The following is a 22,842-nucleotide window of genomic DNA, read 5'->3' as shown; positions in this document are numbered from 1 at the left end:
ATAAGGCTTATTTTGCCATTTAGCATCAAAATCAGTCACAGATATTAATTAAGCACTTAACTATCAATAAGATTCACGGTGTGCAGGGGGCTGAAATAGCTAGGTCTTTTCTCCTGGGGCTCAATAACCAGACTACACCCCAAAGCTGAATCACCTGCAAATTCTTCTCCCAAGGCATGATGGTGACTTAGAGACCAGGACTAGATGCAAAATAGATAGTAAAAAGAACTCACTTCCCTGAATGCAAAGTAGTTCATCAGATAATAAATCTAGAAAAGACTTTTCCTTGGCTGAGAGTAGCAATTCACTGTGCAACTGCCACACACCTTCATCTTCCCTTATATATGGGAATTCACAAAGCTTGTATTAAGAGAGATCTGGGGAGCTGGGTGGCTCAATGGATTGAGAGCCAGGCCTAGAGACAGTAGGTCCTGGGTTCAAATCTAATCTCTGACACTTCCTAGCTGTGTGACCCTGGGCAAATCACTTAAACCCCATTGCCTAGCCCTTACTGCTTTTCTGCCTTGGAACCAACACAGGGTATTGATTCTAAAGCAGAAGGTAAAGGTTGGGGGGCTGAGGGGGTTTGGAGAAGAAGAGGAGAAGAAAAAACAAACTCCTACAACTATTGCAAACTAATTTAGAGCCTTGCTAATAAGAGTTCTCAGTCAATGCTTATTTAAATCAATTAGATCCCATAAAAACCCAGGTGCACAAGGGATTTTTTTAGCTTATCTGTTCCAGCCACTACCAAAAGAAGGAATCCCCCATCCAACACCCACCCAACAAATGGTCACCCAGACTCTAGCTGAATGAATGCCTCTGGTATTCTGCCCATTTCACTACTGGACAGTTCTGATTGTTAGACTTTTTTTTTCTTATATTAAGACAAAAGTCTAAAATCTACCTCTGACAACTCCCTCCCACTGCTCCTAGTTTTGCCCTCAGGGGCCAAGCAAAACATATCTAATCCATCTTTCAGGAAGGCCTTCAAATACCTAAGAACAGCTATTACTGTACAATGTTCTCCTCTCTAGACTAATAAGCTCAGCTGTTTAAATAATTCCTGAGAATCACAGATTTAGAGCTGAGAGGGACCTTAAATCCAACTCCTTCATTTTTTTCAGATGAGAAAATCAAGGTACAGAAAGATTAAGAATTTGTTCATTGACCAGGGCATGATTCTGAGTCACCTCTTCATCATGGTCATCCTCTTTATCATTTCTCCAGCCTGAATAAATGCCTAAGTGAAACACTGGAACTGAATAGAATACTCTACTTCAATGTGGCCTTGGATCCAGTTAACTTTGAAAATGTATATAAGGAAACTATTATAAAATTAATTTAAAGACTATTCCATTATGCTCACAGTGTTAAAATATTTAGAAAGAAAAATTAAAATTTAAAAAGTTTTGTTCCCTTTAAGAAAAAATTGACCTGAACTAATTACACAATTTAACAAAGAAGTGATTCAGTGCTAACAGAGGAAGAGAGAAGTTATTTGAGTAGTTGCTATGGTAATTTTTCTTTGATTAGAAGGAGAATCATAACAAGGTACCAACATATCACATACTGAATATATCTGTGTATACCTGAAACTAGACCGTGAAATAGAATTTGACTTTTTATGTTTCTGACTTGGAGCAGGAAAGATCAAGAAAAATGGGAAATGTGACTTAAGGTCTTTCCTGACATAATTAATAAGGCAGCTTTAGCCTTTATTTGGGAGATAGCCTATAAACTACAGTCATCAACAACACCTCATGCATTCTGGTAGCCAGAGAGAGTCCTAAAGAGAGTATTCAAAGCTTAGGGCAAGTGGGTGAAAAATACCATAGATAGATCCCCAAAGTTTGAGGGCTTTCAAGGCACTCGAGTACTTAGAAGCTAAATAGGTGAGAGAAAGCAAAGGTGTCTCAGACTGTCTCTCAAGAATTTGTTCTTAACCTAGATGTATTTCTTTAAAATATTATTTCAACATATCAAGATCTTCAGTTTTATCTACATGGATACTCCTTATACTGATGCAGATTAATTACAATTCTATTATGCCTTAAGTAAACTTTTTCTATATAGGAAAATCTCAATGAGGAAATAAATGCCTTCCATCAATACAGATCAACACCTATACAGCAATTTTATAGGAGGTGCCTGCATGCACTTGCATATCATGGCACAGTAAAAAGAGAGCCTGCCTTAACTTTAGGGCATTCAAGACCCACACTGTGCAAGTCACTAAACCTCTAGAGAAATTCTTAAGAACTACCTGTTTACATCCATGGACCCTTTATCTGTTGGGGAATTATTTTTTTCTCTCCTTTGAATCAGTTTCCTGACATGGATAACAGACCTTTGTCAGAGAACCTTGATGCAGCAATCCCCACCCCACTCCACTGCCCAAGTTGTTTGCCTTCTAATTGATTCTAATTGCATTGATTTTGTTTGTGCCCACACTTTTCAATCTTATTCAACTAGAATTTTTCATTTTACATCCTGTAATCCTCAAGAACTATCTATTCCCCTTCTACAGATACAAAAGATTATTTCCTTCCCTGCTTTTTTTATTCGTTCATGTGACCTGTATCCATCTGGAGTTTATTTTGGAAAACAGTGAGAGGTATTGTTCTAAACATAATTTCTGCTATGCTGCCTTCCAGTATTCTCAGCAGGTTTAGTTCAATTACCTCAATAATTTGCCCTAATGATCTTTACCATCATAATTAAGGCCACTGGATATATTGAACATTTGTGACAATATGTTTGTTTACTTTAGATCCTAGGTTCCTAATTTACCCCACTTATCAACTTTCTATTTTTTTTTTAGTCAAAATCGGATAGTTTTGATGCTGATTGTTTTATAGTATAGTTTAAGGTCTGGAACCCCTAGTAGAATCCCTTCCTTTTCAGGTTTTCATTTTTGAGATTTTTGCCCTTTTGTTCATTTAGATTAATTTTATTAATTTTTCTACCCCTCCAAAAATGGTCCTTTAGTAGCCTGATTGATATGGCACTTAATAAGCAAATTATTTTGGATATTATTGCCATTTTATTAGATTTATATCCAACCATGAGCAACTAATCTCTCTGAATGTTTAAGTCTATATTTCTATAAAAATATTTTATAATTCCTTTGTATTCCTTTGCATTTGGTTCCTCAAATATTTTATACAGCCTGTAATTATTTTAAATGGAATTTCTCTTCCCCTTCTTGCTGGGTTATACTGGTAAAATGCCAAAAGGTTGATGCATTTGTGTGGGTTTATTTTATGTCCTGCTATTTTTCTGAAGTTAACTATTTCAATTAATTTTAGATGAATCTCTCAGGTTCTCTATATATACCATTATATTGACTATAAAAAGCAGTAAATTTATTTCCTTTTGGGACTATACTTATTCCCTCAGTTTTTTCCCTGTCTTATTCCTAGAGCTAGAATTTCTATCAATATATCAAGTAATGGTGATAATAAACATCCTTACTTTACTCTTGATTATAATGGAATAGTCTCTAATGTTACTCCTTTGCATATAATGATGGGTTTAAGCTTAGATAGATATAATTTGCCATATTAAACAAAGGTCCATTTATTCCTCTGCTTCTAAATTTTTTAAAACATAAATTGGTATTATATGTATTTGCTAAAAGTTTTATAAGGCCTTTATTATTGCTCCGAATTCATTTTTGTCATCTTCCCTCCCCACCCCCACCCCCACCACCACCCCCCAACGAACTTCAAGTCATTTCAGCTATATATGTACTGTCTATTCCCTTTTGGTGAATCTCTTTCCCCCTTACCCTATCACTGCTCTTCTCTTGCCAAACCTCAGCCCTGGATTACTCTCTCCTAAACTCTTATTCACAAGTGCTAAACAAAACTAGAGGGAGCCTTACAACTATGCTGACATGGTACATTACAAACTTATGCTATTCAGTGTCAACTGGGACCTTGCAAGACACTAGTTTTCCTATCAGTCTACTATCTCAATTACCATAGAAGCTATTCCAAACCTTATCTTAATTCCTTAAGCCCACCACACATCCTCTTCTCCCCTTACTCTCAGCTGAGGGCTTTGCCTCTTTACTGAAAATAAAAGGGAGACCATTCAATATATGCACCCCTTTCTCTCACTCTCTTCATAACAAAACCCTTTGACATCATCTCTGGCTTCTTCCTCCTTCTACATGTGCATTGTTTAACCCTCAACCATCTACTCCTCTCTTAAATAGTGATCTGTCAATTTGTCCTCTACTGTACTCCAATATGCCCAACATGCTCTATTCTTTAAAAAAAACTTCATTCCCTACCATATCTTCAAACTATCATCCTAAATCACTCCTCTTTCTCAGCCATACTTTCTCACATCCTCTTCTCACCACTGAACCTTATGCAAATTCACCTACCAACCTAATTCAAATGAAACTACTCTCTCCAATAATTCCGGTACTTCCAAATCTAATGTTCTGTTCTCAAGTCCTATTTTTCCTCAACCTATTTACTACTTCTGACACTGCTGACCACTCCATCTTCCCAGATTCTCTCTTCTCTGGCATTTGTAACTTGGCTAACCATTCATTTTCAGTCTCATGCTGACCTATTATATATATATTGCCCTAACCATAAGGATTCTCAAAGATTCTGTTGAGGATCATATTGAGGAAGCTAGGTGGTGAAGTAGAAAGAGTTCTGAGCCTCAGTTCACATCTTGACTCAACTACTATGTGATCTAACATGGACAAGTCATAAAACCTGTTTGCCTCAATTTTAAATGGGGGTAATAACAGCACCTACTTCCCAAGACTACTGTAAGAGTCAAATTAGATATTTATAAGGCATTTAGCACAGTGCTTGACATTAATTAATACTTAATAGCTTGTTTCCTTCTTTCCTACTCTCTTCCCCCAGTAATTTCAACAGCTCCCACTGCCTTATATTACATAGTATTACATAAATCTATATATTTAGCCTGTCTTTCCCCTGAGTTTCAGTCCCAATCAACAATTGCCTTTTGGACATTTCAAACTGGACATCTCAAAGAATTCTTACATTCTAACTAGTCTAAATTCTACTCATTATCTTTCCTCAAAAAACATCTCCTCTTCCTGCTGAAGATTCCACCATACTTCCAGTATTTCAGGTTCATGATGTCAGCATTTTCCTGGACTGATGATCAATTCCTCTCATCCCACATATCCAATCAATTACCAAATCTTGCCTTTTCTACCTTCACATCTCTTACAGCTGATCCATTCTCTTCACTTACACAGCTGTCATCCTAGTTCAGACCCTCATCACCTCTTGCCAAGATTTGTTGCAATAACATAATTGGTCTCACTACCTAAAATCTTTTTCTCAATTCCATCCAATCCAAACACTGCTGTGGAAGTAATTTTCCTAAAGGACAGAATTTAGCATGACTCCCTTACTTGACCCAAGTCCAAAACTTTCCTATGTCAGCTTAGATAAACTGCAAACTCCTCTCTTTTTTTTAAGCCCTATACAATTTGCCTATTTTTGCAGCCTTGTTGGACATAACTCCCCTTCCTACATTCTGGGATCCAACCAAAGTATCTTCTTTGCTCCTCACAAATGACAGCATCTCCCATCTCTGGGTCTTTGCATTGGCTATCCCGATCTCTGGAAGGCACCTTACCTCCATATCATTAGGGGGAGGGGGAGGAAGAGGCCTTCTTTTAAGGGTTGACATAGGAATAAAAGGAAGAATACATAAAGTATTATGAAGTATATACATTATGAAGTATTTGCAATTGCTTTTAAGATGCATCTTGGCCCAAAACTCCTGCATGAAAACTTTCTTGATCCCCCCCACCCAACCCTTACTATTTCTTCCTGTGATTCAATTAATTTTTTAAGTACATAGATGCTATGCCATTTGGTACATATGTATATATTATTTTTATTATTGTATTTTTATCTACTTTGCCTTTAAGCATGTTTCCCTGTTAACTGCAGTATTGCCTGAGACCATAACAAACAATAGTAGCTGGCATTTATGTAATACCTTGTGTTTTGCAAAACACTTTTAAAATATCTCCTTTTATCCCCTCAACAAAACTGGGAGGTAGATGCTATTATTGTATCCATATTGCATGAGGAAAACCAAGGCAGATATTAAGTGACTTGCCCAAAGTTACAAAGCTAAGAAGCATCTGAGGCTAGCTTTGAACTTTGGTCTTCCTGACTCCAGGTTCAGAACTCTATCTAGTGTGCCAAGTAGCTGCTTCTCATTGAATGCTATAATGATTACTATCCCTATCCTATTCAGGTTTTTTTGAACCATAAATTCTGCTCCAGTTCATCACTTTAATTCTGTATAAATCTTTATGTTTAATTGTGTTTCTTATAAGCATCATTGATGGATTCTGCTTTTAATCCATTCTACTATACTCTTCAGGCGTGTATGGGGTGTTCAGGGAGAGGTAGCATCTCTGGTATGGAGGGCTTGTCGTGCCCTCCTAGGGCAGCTCTCCAACCTCTGACCCTCACCTGACACCCAGCTCTCACTTGTGGCTCCCAGTAGCTGCTAGCATGCGGCAGCAGCCACACCCCGAGCAACGGCTTCGACCGGCTGGCTAAACCTTGTGAGGGTAGCCATCGGGTTGTCGTGGACCCCTGGTGAACTAGGGCTTTGCTCACCCAGCATGTGAAGGCTGCTTCGGCCAAACAGACGGAAGAAACCAACAAGAAGGTTCAACGGCTGAGAGGGTGATGCAGCAAGGCACTGTGAAGTGCTTAGGGCGTGTTGGGAGCACAAAAGACAACAGGGCCATCCAATGCAGCTGAGGAAGTCTCCAGGTGTAACGACTTTTCGTGCCATTGAACCCAGGCTTCCAACACCGAGAGAGTGGGACTGTCTCTGTGCATCGACTTTTCCACTTAAATCTCCTTCACGCACAAGTGTCTTTATGCACGCTCATCTATCATAGATGAAAACGCACAAAGACAATCATCATCCTCAGTTACCGAGAGACTACTACTAACTGTACTCTTCAGTTGAAAGTGAGCTCATTCCATCCTCATTCATGATTATTAGGAATATGAACAGTGTATTTCCCTTCATTTGGTCTCTTTCCTTTGCCTCTTTCTTTACAAAGGTGATGATAGAGCAAGCAATATGATTAACATGAGTGTGTTGTAACTAAAGCAATCTGCTTCAGCTACATCACTCTGCCTCTATACCCTGTGGCCCTGACCCAGATCACTGGTCTGATTTACATTTTCTAGTTTTGTTTTGCTCCTGACTACTGCCTCCCTAATATGCTACCCTTCCTTCTTCCTCTTGTACACCCATCTCTACTTCCTTATTAAATTTAATCTGTTACTACACTAACCTCTGAGAGTGTGTAAATGTGTGTGCCTGCCCCACTGTCCTGTTAGAAAAGGAAGGTTCCTGTGATACTTATTCCTTCCATTCCTTCTTCCATGTTTGTAAACTCTCCTTTTAGAACCCTCCAGCTGTGCAGGAAAAAAACAGTATTTTTCCTTCCTTTTCCTTGCTCTAATTGTTATTGTTGTCCAGTTGTATTTAATTGTGTGATTCTTTGTGACCTCATTTGAGGCTTTCTTGACAAAGAAACTAGAGGGGTTTGTCTTTTCCTTCTCCAGCTATTTTTACGGATGAGAAAACTCAGGCAAACAGGGTTAAGTGACTGGCCCTTACAGCTAGTGTCTGAGCCCAGATTTTAAATTCAGGTCTTGTTGACTCCAAACCTGATGCTCTACTCACTGCACCACTTAGTTGTCCCTTCTTTGCTCCAAGAAAAATCAAACTGGAACAAGTTATCTCCAAGTCTATTTCTTTTAATTCTCTATGTGACCTTTGAAGACACAAGGACTATGAAAGGACATGTCTCTTCTCTTTCGTTAGAAGTACTTCCTCATCAACTGGCCCTTAGAATTGTTTAAATGTATTTACTTTTCTAGGATTCTCTTTACTCTTCTGTTTGCAATCAAAATTTCTATTCAGATCTAGTAGTTTCACCAGAAACAATGAAGAGTTTTCTCTTCCATTAAAAGTCCAATTTTATCCAAAAAGGTTATATTCAGAGTTGCAATCAGTTTTAAGTCTTTAGGCTTTTTCCTTTTGAAATATGCTTTCCAAGATTTTTTCCCCTATAAGTATAGTTGCTGCCAAGTTATGTGTGATCCTGATTGTGATTCCTCGGTACTTTGAACACTTTCTCTCAGGACATTTTCAAGATTTTTTTTACTTAGAAACTCTGGATTGTGGCTCTAACATTCCTGGGAATTTCTGCATTTTGCATTTTCTTTTAGGAAGTAGCTGGTTAATTCTTTCTGTTTTCACTTTTAGTCTTCTGGTTTCCGTAAACATGGTAAGTTTTTTTCTGATTTCAAATTGTGAGATCCAGATTTCTTTTTCCCAAATCAGTTTTTCTTGATATCTTCCATTTTCTTCTGTTTTTAATCTTTTGATTTTATTCTAATATTTCTTGCACTCTCATGAAATTACCGAGTTCTTTTTGGTTTTGCAAAGAGTTCACTCCTTAAGTTTTCTACATTCTATTCTATTTACTTATTCTCAGAAACTTTTTCATCCATAACTCTTATTTCATTTTTTTCTCTCTTGCTTTACTTCTTCCAAGTGCTTCTGTGGTCTCTGTGGCCAAATTATTCTTTTTTTCCCCTGGGACTTTGATTCTATTTATTATGGTTATTTTATTCTTTTGGATTGGCCTTTTAGGCATCTCCTGACCCAGACATCAGTATCTGCTTCTGTTTAATCAAATCTCCAGCCTCAGTTCCTAATTTGGGGTTTTGTGCTAGGGTCAAGCTCTGTCCCCTCTTGTATTCCTGGATGAGCAGTTGGACCATGCTTGATCCGTGTTTTTATTTTCCAGGGTTCCTGAGAGCAGCTTCCACATCTACTGGTATGTCTTCTCTCAGACAGCTGGTAGGCTTCAATGGGTCCAAGTCAAAGGTCTATGACTGGCTGTCCCTAAACAAGGCACTTCAGTGGTCTTCTAACCCTCCTAAAGCAGGTTGCTGCTGTGGGTTTCTGTCACCCCTCAGGCATCCACAAAGGAATACTGTAATCCTCTTTCCTCCCTAAGGAGTTTCTGGTCTGGGCATTGCTGAGATTTCCAGTCTATTCATTTGAAATCGTGCTGAATTCCCTGGAAGGGTCTATCTTGGAAATCCACAAATTCTAGCTCTCTTTTTATACAGGGCTACATTAAGGAGTTTATTTAAATTTCTCTTTGGATTTCTTCATCATTATTGAATTTGATGCCCTTTTTAGACAACTAATGGTGATTATGTGGAATAGCTAAGCTCTTATATGACCTTTCATGTCACCATCTTGGTATATTCCATCTCCATCACATTACCTTAAACTGTGGTCAAGAAATATTAACTACAATCACATATAACAATCTTAACTAGCTATTTGATTCCCAAATCTGCTTTTGTCTTCAAATTTCTAGCCTTTATCAATAGCAATAATGAAAATATTGTCTCTGCTCCTAAACTCTTCAGTTTTCTTAAGTCAAAATTTGGGGGGAAGGGGTTGTTTTACTTTTCCAATTTAAAAGTATTTATTTTCCCTCTCTTTTGCACTTCCTAGAAGGAAGGCTTTGATAAGCATTATTCAGAGCCAACTGAAGTAAATCTCTTGATGGCCACACCCAAAAATGTACATATATCTCTCTCATTTGTCATTTTGAGTTCATCACCCCTCCAAGTGAAGCAGCAAGGTGGCACAGTGGAGGCCCTTACATCAGGAGGACCATATTTCAAATCAAACCATAGACAATTATTAGCTGTGTGGACCTGAGCCAGTCACTTAATTTGTCTCCCTCAATTTAAACATCAGAAAAATTAAATATTAATGGCATCTACCTCTCAGTTTTGTTGTGAAGATCAAATAAGATAATATGTGTAAAATGTTTAGTAAAGCACATGGCATGCAGTAGGCACTTAGTATAGGTTTATGTAAGTAAACGGGTAATATGTTTCATTTTTGGTTTTCCGAAGTCATCATTTGTTAGTGTAATCTTGGAGTTCTCGTCTTTTCAAAGATTTTTTCTTTATACTGTTGTCTGTATATTTTTCTGGTTCTGTTCACTTTGCTCTACATCAATTCATATGGGTCTTCCCAGTTTGCTCTGAAACTGTCCATTTTATCATTCCTTTATGGCTCACTAATATTCCAATACACATATATACCATAATTTGCTTAGCCACCCAATAGGTGGGCACCTCCTTACATTTCCAGTTCTTTGCTATGAAAAGAAATGCTACAAATCTTTTTGCACACAGGTAATCCTTTTCATTTTTTCAGGGGTATATGCATAATGGTGGTATCACAATATCAAAGGTTTTATGCTGTTTAGTGACTTTTACTAAAGTTACTCAAGATTTTGTCATCTTTGGTAATGCTTTCTGTATTCCTTCTAGTAGCACCAGTTAGCAATTTTATCATTTTGGCAAGTCCTGGAATATATGCCTCTGAAAGACAATAAATCTCTCTACTGTTAGTAGGTCAACTACTGCTTCAATACCTTTCAGGATGCACTATGACCACTACTCTTCTCTCTTCCTATTCTGCTTTGGAACAGCTAGGAAGAGCAGTGAATAAGACTGCTGGTCCTGGAGTCAGACCTAAGTTTCAATTTATTCTTACTAGATGTGTGACCCTGAGTGAGCACTTCAATTCTTGCTTCAGTGTCCTCAATGAATAAATCTGCTTCACATGGTGGTTGTGGTAAATGAGATAATTTATAAAGTGCTTAGTACAATGCCTGTCACATAATAAATGTGTTAGCCAACCCATGGCACATGTGCCCTCATGTGTCAGAGGGGGCTGCTCCTCTCCACAGCACCCAAGGACATTTTTCACAGGTCCTGACCTTCTGCCCAGCAGCCCAAGCAAGCACTTCCTCCCTATCCTATCTGGGGTGGTAGGGGTGAAGGGAGCTGGGACTCACAGACAGCTTAAGGGCACAATTTGGGCACATGATCTCTAAAAAGTTCACCAACTCTACAATCAATGCTTAGTAAATGTTTGTTCCCTTTCCTTCCCCCTTCATTTTCTAGATGATCAATTACCTAAAAAAAACCTTTAGGTTTTATAAGATTATTCACTCATAAAATAAACAATATGGAAATATGTTTTACATGATAATATATGTATAAACCAGATTGATTGCTTGCCAGCTCTGGGATGGGGGTGGGAAGAGAGGAAGGAAGATGATTTGGATCATATAACTTTGGAAAACTTACTGTGGAAATTTGTTATTACATGTAATTGGTAAAAATAAATAAAAGAACCTTTGCATCTACTTTTTCATTCCTTAGAGGAAAAGCAGTTCCTCTTCAGAAAGGGTCTCAGTTTGAGTTCTTTTAAAATAATTTATGGTAAATAGTTAAAATATGCCCTCTGCTCCTTTATGCTGAGTATGACTTTTTTTTTGTTCTCCAATCTTCAGTTCCTTTTCTGTTTTTAAAAGGAGTATCCATTTTTTTCTGATAATCTGGAGTATGGAAGGGGGTGGTGTTTCTCTTTTAGGACAACCAGTCTGCCCAGACTGGTAGTCCAAAGGGATTCTGGTTCCTTAAATTAAAAACTTTTATCTCTTGAAACTTATCATCACATGCAGCTCTATTCATCCCGAGGTCTCTAAGGTCCAAAACCAATGCTACCTCTTTCATGAAGCTCTCAAAAAAGAGCCCTGATCCTCTAACATGGAAAGTATCCTTCCGCCTCAAGACGTTCAAAGACACTCTAATCGTGTCTCACTTATGGACTCATGTTTGGACTAATGATGAAGTGTCTACCTATTCTGTGCCTAAGGCTTGTATTAGTCAAGTATTTAATAAGTACCTCTCAGGTAGTGCTAGGCATTTTGTCAAAGGCTGTATGATGACTAAGTTCCTTGAGGACAGTTACCATGTCTATTTCATCTTTGTATCTCATGCCTAACATTAGGCAATGCTTTGCACAAGGTAAGCACTTAATAAACATTTGATTTTTGTCACGCAGGTGGAAGCTATTATAACTCAGACACAACCACATTAGAGACCCTAACCTAAAGACTCATATTTAGCAGGCCAAAATTCCAATCCATATGACACATTAGGGTTTATATGTACCATAGGCACACCCTGGCCAATAGTTCCTCCTACCCCAGCATTCAATCTATATGTGCCATAAGGCCTAGATCTTTTCACCTGGCAGGTAAGTCAATATAGTTATTACAGATCCAGCTGTTTATGCCATTTAATCAAATATCCCACTGCCATAACCCCCTTCCCATTCTGTACAGGGTTTCTCCCCATCAGGAGTATTCTCACCGCCAAGAGAGTTGTGACACTAGCTAAAAGTAAAATCATGTCCAAGAGGTAATTTCTCTCACCATCTGAACATCCTCAAGTATCTGTCTTTCCTTCTTTTGAATCAGAGCTCATAACTTTGAAACAGAGATTATTGTCTGTATAGGCCTCAGTCTGAGTGGATACTGGATTTTGGAATGAGAAGACTGAGAGCTAGATCCCAGCTCTGAACCTAGTTGTGTGACTTCATATAAGTCACACCTTCTTTTAGTTTCAGTCTCCTTATCTATAAAACAGAAAAATTATACCTGTACTGCCTACCACACAGAGTTATTCTGAAGAAAGCAGTTTGTAAACTTTAAACTAATATCACAATGTGAGTTATTTACTGTATTAAGGTATTAATTATGATGTAGGATGGTTTTTTTTTTCGTTTCCACCATATGCATACTTACCCCTACAGATAAGAGTAGTTGAGTATGATTTCTAGAAAGTGTCCTTATTTACCAATAAACTTACTTTTATTATGCTGTTGAGAATTTTGGGGGAAAATATGGTTTAACAGATTTCCTAATAAGTGAGAATAGATCTCTTCTCCAGAATGACTAGAAATCTCATAGGGATCTATGCTCTGGATCACAGTGTTTTAGGCTAGATATCATGTATTATGTAGCCTGACCCCTTTATTTAACAGATGAGGAAACAGGGGAGCCTCAGAATGGTGGTAACTTGCTCATTACTAGGTCACACAAATAAAAGAACAAGAACACAGAATATAAACACAGGTCCTTAGACTAAAAATACAGTGTTCTTTCCATTATATCACACTGCCTCTCTACTCTCAGGTCCACTTTAAGTTTAGGTCAGGCTAAAAAGCAAAGATACTAAAAGAAATATAACATAGAACTTGGTAATGGAAAAAGGGCAGAAACTATAACAACTGTCGAATAAGATCCATCAAGAAAAATAAACCTTTGATAGCAAGTACCTGCCAGGTGCAAAGATCTAAGCCTTATAACACATGCATATTGAATGTTGAGGTAGAAGAACTGTTGGCCAGGGAACTTGTGGATACATATGACCACTGACACGGAAATGCATAATGTAGATTTCAAATTTGGGATGCTAAGTAGGAGGCTTAAGGTCAGGACCTCTAGCCAGGATATTTTCATATAAAAAACTGAACTAACTCCTTTGGAAATGAACATGGAATAAAAAAACAAAATGTATCAATAATTTTTTTTTAACTGAGCCAGGGATGAAGGCAGCAATAACATAGGTAACTATGTGGTTATGACTTCCAGGAGTTGAAGATCAAGGTCAAACCCACAACAGTAGTTGTAGTAGTTCTTGCAATAGGAGTTATAAGATCAAATTAGAATTCTTAGCAGAAAGATGGCTTTGAGCTAAAGTCTCTTCCATCTTGATACATAATGTATCTACATTTATTTAAGTTTCAAGCATATTCTAGGCAAACACATAACTAAAGAACCAAAGCCAAAACACCTAGTCAATGGTAACTTTGGAAAGCAAAGAAAATTTGGCTTCCTCATAGCCAAAGCAGCATAAGGTGAAGCTGTACTTGGAGTCATCATTTCATAGACCTAGAGAACAAAGGATCCTCAAAGACTATATATTCCTACCTTCTCATTTTATAGTTCAAGAAACTGAGGTCCAAAGGGTAAAATGACTTGCCCATGGCCATTGAAGGTATAAAAACCAGAGTTGAGATTTGAACCCAGTTCCAGTGAGCTAGGAGTCTTTCACTGTTCTGGGTGAAGTCCCACCTTTGTGGAACTCTGGATATGAAACACTGCATATACTGTTATACTTGACTGATGTGTTTTGCTAGTTTGGGTGAATTGCTTTTTTTTTCTTCTCTGTCTTATTCTTTGAGATGTCTTTCTGTATGGGGGAGAGGGAAAAGAGCTATAGATGGAAATGAAGGTAATATAAAACAAAAGTTATAAACTTAAACAATTGGAAAAATGTTAACTGCTTATGGGTTGGTCAAGCCAACATAATAAAAATGACAATCCTACCTAAATCAATCCACTTATTCAAAATCGAATTGAATTTCCAAAAAAATTATTTTCTAGAAAAAATAATAAAATTAATCCAAAAGAACAAAAGATCAAGAATATCAAAGGAATCAGTGACAAAAAAAGAGAAATAAAATATCATAGGAATACCAGTATATTACAAAGCTGTAATCATCAAAACAATCTGGTCCTGGCTGAGATCAGTGGAGTAGATTAGCTACACAATATATACTAGTAAATGACCATAGTTATTTACTGTTTGATAAATCCAAAGATTCAAACTTTTGAGACATGAAATCACCATTTGACAAAAACTGGAGGAAACTGGAAAAAGGTATAGCAGAGACTGGATATAGACCAACATCTCATATCCTATATACCAAGATATGGTCAAAATGAATACAAGATTTAGACATACCATTAGTAAATTAGAGGAGCATATAATGATCTACTATGGATAAAGAATTTATGACAAAACAAGAGATAAAAACCATTATAGGATGTAAAATAAATAACTTTGGTTATATTTAAAAAAGCTTTGCACAAGCAAACCAATGCAATCAAGATTAGAAGAAAAAAATCTGGGTGAGGGAAATTTTACAGCAAGTATCTCTAATAAAAGGATTATTTCTTAAATATATAGAGAACTGAGTCAAATTTATAAGAATACAAATCATTCCCAAATTGATAAAGTCAAAGGATATGAATAGGCAGTTTTCAGATGAAGAAATTAAAGCTATATATAATCACAATGAAAAATGCTCCAAATCACTCTTGATTAGAGAAATGCAAATTAAAACAACCCTGAGATACCACCTCACACCTTTAAAATAGGCTAATATAACAGAAAAGAAAAATAATAAATGCTGGATGGGATGTGGCAAAATTGGGACATTAATACACTGATGGTGGAGTTCTGAACTGATCCAACCATTCTGGAGAGTGATTGGGAACTATGCCCAAAAAGCTTTAAAAACTGTTTACCCTAGGTCTATATCCCAAAGAGATTTTAAAAGGTAGGGGAAGGACTCATTTTACCAAAATATTTATGGCACCTCTTTTTTGTGATGGCGAATTGGAAACTGAGGGAATGTCCATCATTTGGGGTTGTGCTATATGATTGTAATAGAATATTACTGTGTTATAAGAAATGATGTGAAGAATGATTTAAGAAAGACCTGGAGGGGGCAGCTGGGTAGCTCAGTGGATTGAGAGTCAGGCCTAGAGATGGGAGGTCCTAGGTTCAAATCTGACCTCAGACACTTCCCAGCTGTGTGACCCTGGGCAAGTCACTTGACCCCCATTGCCTAGCCCTTACCACTCTTCTGTCTTGGAGTCAATACACAAGACAGAAGGTAAGGGTTAAAAAAAAAAAGAAAGAAAAGATCTGGAAAAAACCTGCATGAATTGATGCAAAATGAAGTGAATAGAACCAGGAAAACATTGTACACAGCAACAGCAATATTATGTTATGAACATTTATGAATGACTTAGATATTCCTAGCAATACAGAGATCCAAGGAAATCCTCAAGGACTAATGAGGGAAAATGCCATCTGCCTCCAGAGAAAGAACTGATGGGGCCTGAATGTAGATCAAGACATAATATATTTCACTTTATTTCTTCACTTTTCTTTTGCTTGTTTGAAATTTGGCTCAAACTTAAAGAAAACAAAGATCAAAATGGTTTTTTATGTAATTGAGTTAATAAACAATATAAAATAAGCAAATTTTTTTTAAATTTATTAAAACAATGTAAATGGTTTAAAAATAAAATAAAATCCCCTTTCTAATACTTACTGGTTATATAAATTTAGGAAAGTTTTGCAAAGTTCTTGCAAAATTTAAAATGCTATATAAATATCAATTGTTATTATTAAAAGAAGGGATTGTTTTTCAGCCAAATAAGAAAGGTTATCTTTCTTAGATACTGACTGATCCACTGAATTAATGCCAAATGAAACAAAGTTTTTTTAGTATGTCATTGAAGTAGAAATCCTTGAAAGTGAAAAGGCTATTCTGAAAGTTCTCTCATCCATCTATTCTATGATTAAGGTCCCTAACAATCCTCTAGCCTATTTAAACATCTCCACTGATAGGGAACTGTCTCTTAAAGGGGCCATTTGTTCCATTTTTAAGGCAATTTTAATTTTTAGAAATTGATCTTTTATTGAGTTGAAACTCATTCCCCATAACTTCTACCCAGTGGTCCTGGGCTAATACTTTAGAAGTACAATCCACAGAAGTTCTACTCCCTCTTTCACATGACAGCCATTTGAATAAATGATCACCTCCTTCAGTCTTCTCTGTCCTCATAAAAATAAACGGATAAGAAAGGACTATCTCCCCTCTAGGGTATGAAGTCTTCTGAAAGATGAACTCTTGGGTAGCAGCAGAGGACTCTATAACTGAGTTCCTTTTTCTTAATGGTTCTCTGGTATGTACTAAGTATAGTGATCCATTAATCTAATTTACCCAACACTGATGAAGTACCTGCCTATTCCTAGAGCCTGAGCCATAGGTGGGCACTAAGGCTACATGTACTCCCTCCTTCTGGTATTGTGCTACAACTATATATATATATATATATATATATGCACATAGAAGTACTTTTGTGAAGTATGAAATACTACAAAAATGCAAGGAAGGGAAAACACTCCCTGAAAATAGTCAGTACTAAATACTGAACCTCCTTAGACTTTTGCTTAGTCCTACATTGCCTTAACACTAATTTTATCTTGTATTTAGTTATTTTTTACATCTTATCTCCCCATCAATCTTGACAGTTTTTGAGGGCAAGAACTCAAGTATGATTCATCTATTTATCTATCCCTAGCAGAATGCTTTCTGAGTAGCAAATACTAAATAAAGGTCTGGATAATGGGACCTAGATCTAGAAGTGTAAGAGATCTTGGAAGTTAAGTTCCTCATTTTATAAGTGAGGAAACTAAGGCCAAGGGAAGTTGAGGGACTTGCTCAAGGCTACATAATTTATGTTTGTTCAAAGTGTTGTCAGAAACTTGACTCAAGAGCAAAATTGTTTAATTCCTACATCTTCCTTCTGCTATTCACTGACTCAATCGGCTTTCCCACTTCCATTCTCAAAATTTCAGGCTCAGGGTCATATCTTGGGGATCACCAAATAGGTGAAGATGCAGCTTAGTGACACAGTGAATAGAATACCAAGCCTAGAATCAGGAAGATATCAAATCTGGCCTCAAACACATACTAGTCATATGACCTTGGGCAAGTGACTTAACTGAGATGACCTCAGTTTTCTCATTTGTAAAAATGAGCTGGAGAAGGAAATTGTAAGTCACAATATTTTTTCCAAGAAAATTCCAAATAAGGCCACAAAGTTCAGATATAACTGAAGCAACAACTCTAATTAAATGATAGTCAATAGATTCCAGACCAACTAGCCCTTTTGTTGTCTGGTCTTATAGCCTTTGGATAAAAAGGGCATTCTTCTCCAGGTGAACACAAGTATCCCTGGATCCAAAGGTGACCCCTCTGTTCTCTGAGTAGGAAGAAACCCATAAGAAGGTTATCCTAATGTGAAGAATCACACATGAGGTATTACTAGGAGTTATTTCCAGAAATCTTTTCAAACCACTTGAGAATACATTTCTAAGATATAGAGACCCAAGTTAAATTTTTAATAAGAGCCATTCCCCAGCTGATTTGGTCAAAGGATATAAACAAGCAGTTTTCAGAGGGAGCAATCTAAGCTATCAATAGCCAAATTAAAAAAAAATGCTCTCAATCACTAATAGAGAAATGCCAATTAAAACAACAAAACTCTGATATACCATTTTGTATCAATTGTATTACCTGAAGTTGACAAAAAAGGAAAATGATAAATGATAGAAAGGGCTGTAGAAAAACAAGTACTTTAATACACTGTTGATAGTGATATGAATCAGACCAACCAATCTGGAAGGCAATTTGGAACTATGCCCACAAAGATATTAAACTGTGTGCAGCCTTTGTTCCAGTGATACTGCTACTACTATATCTATAAGCTAAAGAAAGCAAAGAAAGAGGAAAATAGCCCATGTGTGCAAAAACATTTTAGCAGCTTCTTTTGTAGTGACAAAAAATTGGAAACTAAAGGGTCATATATAAGAATGAAATGGAATATGATTGTATTATAAAAAATGAAGGGGATCATTTAAGAAAACCTGGGAAGACATGTATGCTGATGCAAAGTAGAGTAGAAACAGAAAAACAATTTATACAACAATAATACTATAAGCATACTCAATTCTAAAAGGTTTGGACCAACCACAATTTTAGAGGACTCATGATGAAACATGCTATCCTTAGACAGATAGAGAGATGGATTCCAATTCACTATGAAGCATATTTTCTTTTCTTTTTTTCCCCAGGCATGGCCCATATTAGCATTTGTTTTGGATGACTATACACATATTTGTAATGGGTTTTGTTTTTCTTGTTTTCTCTGGTGAATGATGGAGAAGTAGGAAGATAAGTTATAACTGAAAATAAATTTCAATTTTAAAAAATAATATGCTTTTATAAAACTAGTGGATACTAATAAAGGTTAGTCAATGGTTGGTAAGGAAGGGACCAAAGCACTCCTGAGGATAAAATGTGAATGCCTCATGTGGGGCCCAGCCAGCCAAATTCCTTTGAGGTCATTAAACTTTTGAAGCAAACACTGCTCTATGCTGAAATAGAGATTAAAACTTCACTAGGTTAGCTAAGATCTAGACTCTGGGGGCTTGGAAGAAGTTTCTATCTATTTCCCTTGAGTCTAGCTTGGCCCTATAAGATTCAATTTCTGGGACAGAAAAGGCCCCCCACCAAGGATCAGGAGAAACCAAATGTATTAAAAGTGGGAAATGGGCACAATGACTCTTCTTATAATTTGCTTCTAAAGAGTCAATTATCAGTCTAAGGGAAGATATATAGGGGGTGGAAATTATTCAAGTTTTAACACCTCTAAAGAATAAAATAAGAGCAGGGGACAATCCTACAACTTAAAAACATACTGTGGTGGAACAGAAAGCTCTGGACCTGGAGTTAGGAGACCCAAGTTCAAATTCTGACTGATACTAACTTGGGCAAGTCACTAAACCTCTCTGGGCCTGTTTCCTCATTTGAAAAATGGAGATAAAATATACTCCACTAGCTCACCCGCATGAGGCAAGTGCTTTAAGAACCTTCAAGTACTATGTAGACTACTCACCTTCTCTAAGCTGAGATACCTATCTCAGCACCCTCCCTTGCAGGGCTATAAATGTAATGTAAAAGCTCTTTACAAATCTTAAAACACACTCAAAAAAAAAAGTGAGTTATACCTTTGGGTGACTTGTTGGGGCAGCTAGTTCTAAAGTCAACTAAACTCAGAGCCTAGAGACTCCTGGAGGACCTGAGGTCAAATCTGGCCTCAGACATTGTCACCCTGGGCAGATCACTTCACCTGTCTGCCTCAGTTTCCTCAAATATAAAATGGAGATAACAGCACCACTATCCCTTTATTGTGAGGATCAAAGGATATAATAGTTGAAAAGGGCTCAACACAGTACCCAGCACACATTAGGCCAAGTACTTAAAAATGCTTATTACCTTCCCTTTCCTATCTGAGTAAGTTCCTGTCCCTTTCCTTGACTTGCATGACATGAACATGTTACTTCAGTGACCTTGTCTGTAAAATAGGGATAATACTTGTATTGCCGTTCCCTCAAAAGGCTGTTTTAAGGAAATCATTTTATGCAAATATAAATGATGAAAGATAAGATGGATTTGATGCCACCCACACCTAAAAAAGCATGAAAAGTGGGAATAACAGTCCAGATCTTGTTGGCTATTGACACGATGCTCTATGAGAATTATAGATGTGTTAGAATAACTTCTATCTGAAAAGATGGGATTTAAAAAACTGAAGACCCTATTTCCCAGGGACCCTTTGGCTTTAGATGCCTAAATTCTGATGCTATCTGATACTATAATTCCCCCCTCAAACTTTCAGAAAATAGCTAGCCATGCTACTCAAAGGAAGTCTGAATTTTTATTATTGTCATGGAAGTACTTTTGAAGATTAGAGGACAGTCTGAGTGATACAAAACATACATAAATAATAATTATAAGATAATATGATGCAGTAGAAATGCACTAGATTTGGAGTCAGAGTACCTGGGTTCATTCTGGCTCTGTAATTCTATTCAATAGGTGAGTGACCTTGGGCAAGTCATTTACCTCAGTTAACCTAGGTTTCCTCAGCTATAAAAGGAAGGGTTTGGATTAAATTATATCTAAAGTTTCTCCCAGTTATAAATTTTATGAGCCTACAGAGGATTAGAGACCTATAAAACATGATAAAGGAACTACCTATGACCTCCCATATCAATTCCTAAGCAGTCTGTAGAACACCTAGAAGTCTGGTTTAAAAAAGACCGTATAAAAGTAGCATGGTTTGGCAAAAAGAACACTGGATTTGGGAAACAAGTTCCAGCTCTGTCCCAGACTAGCTGTGTTACCCTGGGCAAGCCACTTAAATTTTCTGTACCTGGAGTTGTGAACTGATCTAACTATGAAGGGCAATTTGGAACCTTGCCCAAAGGGCTGTAAAACTGTGTAAACCCTTTGATCTTATAGCATAACTATTGGGTCTATATTCCAAAGAGATACTAAAAAAGGGGAAAGGACCTACTTGTACAAAAATATTTAAAGCTGCTCTTTTTGTGGTGGCAAAGAATTGGAAATTGAGGAGATATACGTCAATTGGGGAATGGCAGAACAAATTGTGGTATATGTTAGTGATAGAATACTATTGTGCTGTAAAGAATGATGAACAGAATGATTTCAGAAAGAACTGGAAATGAACTGATGCAGAGTGAAATAAGTAGAACCAGGACAACATTGTACACAGTAACAGCAATATAGCAGGATGATCAAATGTGACAGACTTTGCTACTAACAGCAACATAATGATCAAGATCAATTCTGAGGGACTTGAGACAAAGAATGCTATCCAACTCCAGAGTACTCTTGGAGTCGGACATGGATCAAAGTATACTATTTTTCACATCAGTTTATTTATGGCTTTATTTTGAGGTTTGAGTTGTGTATGAGTGTGTTCTCACAACAATGACCAATATAGAAGTGTGTTTTGTATAATATATGTATGGCATAGATCATATTGTTTACCATCTCTGAATGGAGAGAGGATAGGGAGGGATCTTATAATTTTGGAAAACGTGTATTGAAAATTACTACTACACATAATTAATAAATAAAATATCTTTGAATTTAACATTTTTCTGTGCCTCAGTTTATTTATCAATAAAATGCAAATAATAATAGTACCTATCTCACAGGGTTGATGTGGAATCAATTATAGAAACACACATGAAATGCTTTGCAAACTTTAAAGCACCATATAAACGCTAGCTAAGCTAAATCACAGCCTAAGTCTCGTATACTTATCTGCAAAAATGAGATAATATTTGTTCTATCTATTTCATAGAATTTTCATGAGGAAAGTACTCTGAAAATTCTAAAGTGCTACAGATAAATGAACAATTTCTGATTCTGAATATAAACTATTCAGGGCTCAAGATGCACTCAGATTCAACTGGCAATATCTCTAGTCCACAGAGACAAGGCTTTTGGAAACTAGATGGGATTTAGGACTCTAGGAGTCTCATTACCAGCTGATATGCTACTAATAAGGCCTTTTGCTACAGGTTAACAGTAAAATACAACATATGCCTCTTATGAAAAGCCAGTAGGCTCATGCAAAGCAAGATTCATAACAACCAACTAATGCAGGGGGATGAATGGACATGCATTCAATTTTGGTTCAGGAAAATCCCTAGCTGAATTGATTGAAAGGTAGAAAAAAAAGTGTTTTGGTTTGAGGTTTTTTTGCCTTTTCGTTTTGAAAGTCAAATCAAAAAAAGAACCTGTGTCCCAGTTCCTCCAATACCACATATAGTCTTCACAGGAGTACATTTTTGTACCTTTTAGGAAGAAAAAGTAGATTATCCTGGGAAGAACAGAATACTATGGAACCTGTTGGCTCAAGTTGAATGGAGTTTCCTATTGCCAAGAAGATTAACCCAGCCATGATTTGTGCCTGGGTGAGCTTCCAAATCATTCCTTGCCTAAAGGTTACCTTTGAAGTGTTATCAAGAGCTACAAGGTGCCCTCTCTACAGTTTGGGTTCTATTCTCCATAAGTACTACAGGGTTTGTTATATTTAACTCTACGGTCTGGTCATCAAGGTTCTATTCAAATACACTGACTCTCAAGTGTGATTGGCAAATGGAATAACCCCTTTACATTCCAGATCTTTGTTTAAATTAAGCTTATACATTTCTCTGATTTTCCCTCTCCCCTAAAAAACAATGCCTCACTGCTGCCATGTTTTTTTTTTACATACTCTAAGGATATTTTAATAAATTGATTGATCTGGCAATTCCTATCAAACTAAAGGAATATGAGGACTAAATCAACAGGCAG

The 22,842-nt window shown here is 36.9% G+C and overlaps 1 protein-coding gene across 2 annotated transcripts in view; it reads right to left on the bottom strand.

Annotated features, from left to right (window-relative positions):
• ZNF316 (zinc finger protein 316) overlaps nt 1-22,842 on the bottom strand; it is a 130,861-nt gene that overhangs the window by 8,574 nt on the left and 99,445 nt on the right. The gene's annotated exons all lie outside the window — the stretch shown is intronic.

The sequence above is a fragment of the Monodelphis domestica genome, chromosome 7 (genome assembly GCF_027887165.1).
Source record: "Monodelphis domestica isolate mMonDom1 chromosome 7, mMonDom1.pri, whole genome shotgun sequence".
Lineage (NCBI taxonomy): Eukaryota > Metazoa > Chordata > Mammalia > Didelphimorphia > Didelphidae > Monodelphis > Monodelphis domestica.
Note: the sequence above shows the minus strand (reverse complement) of the source record. Positions and strands in the feature narration are given on the sequence as shown.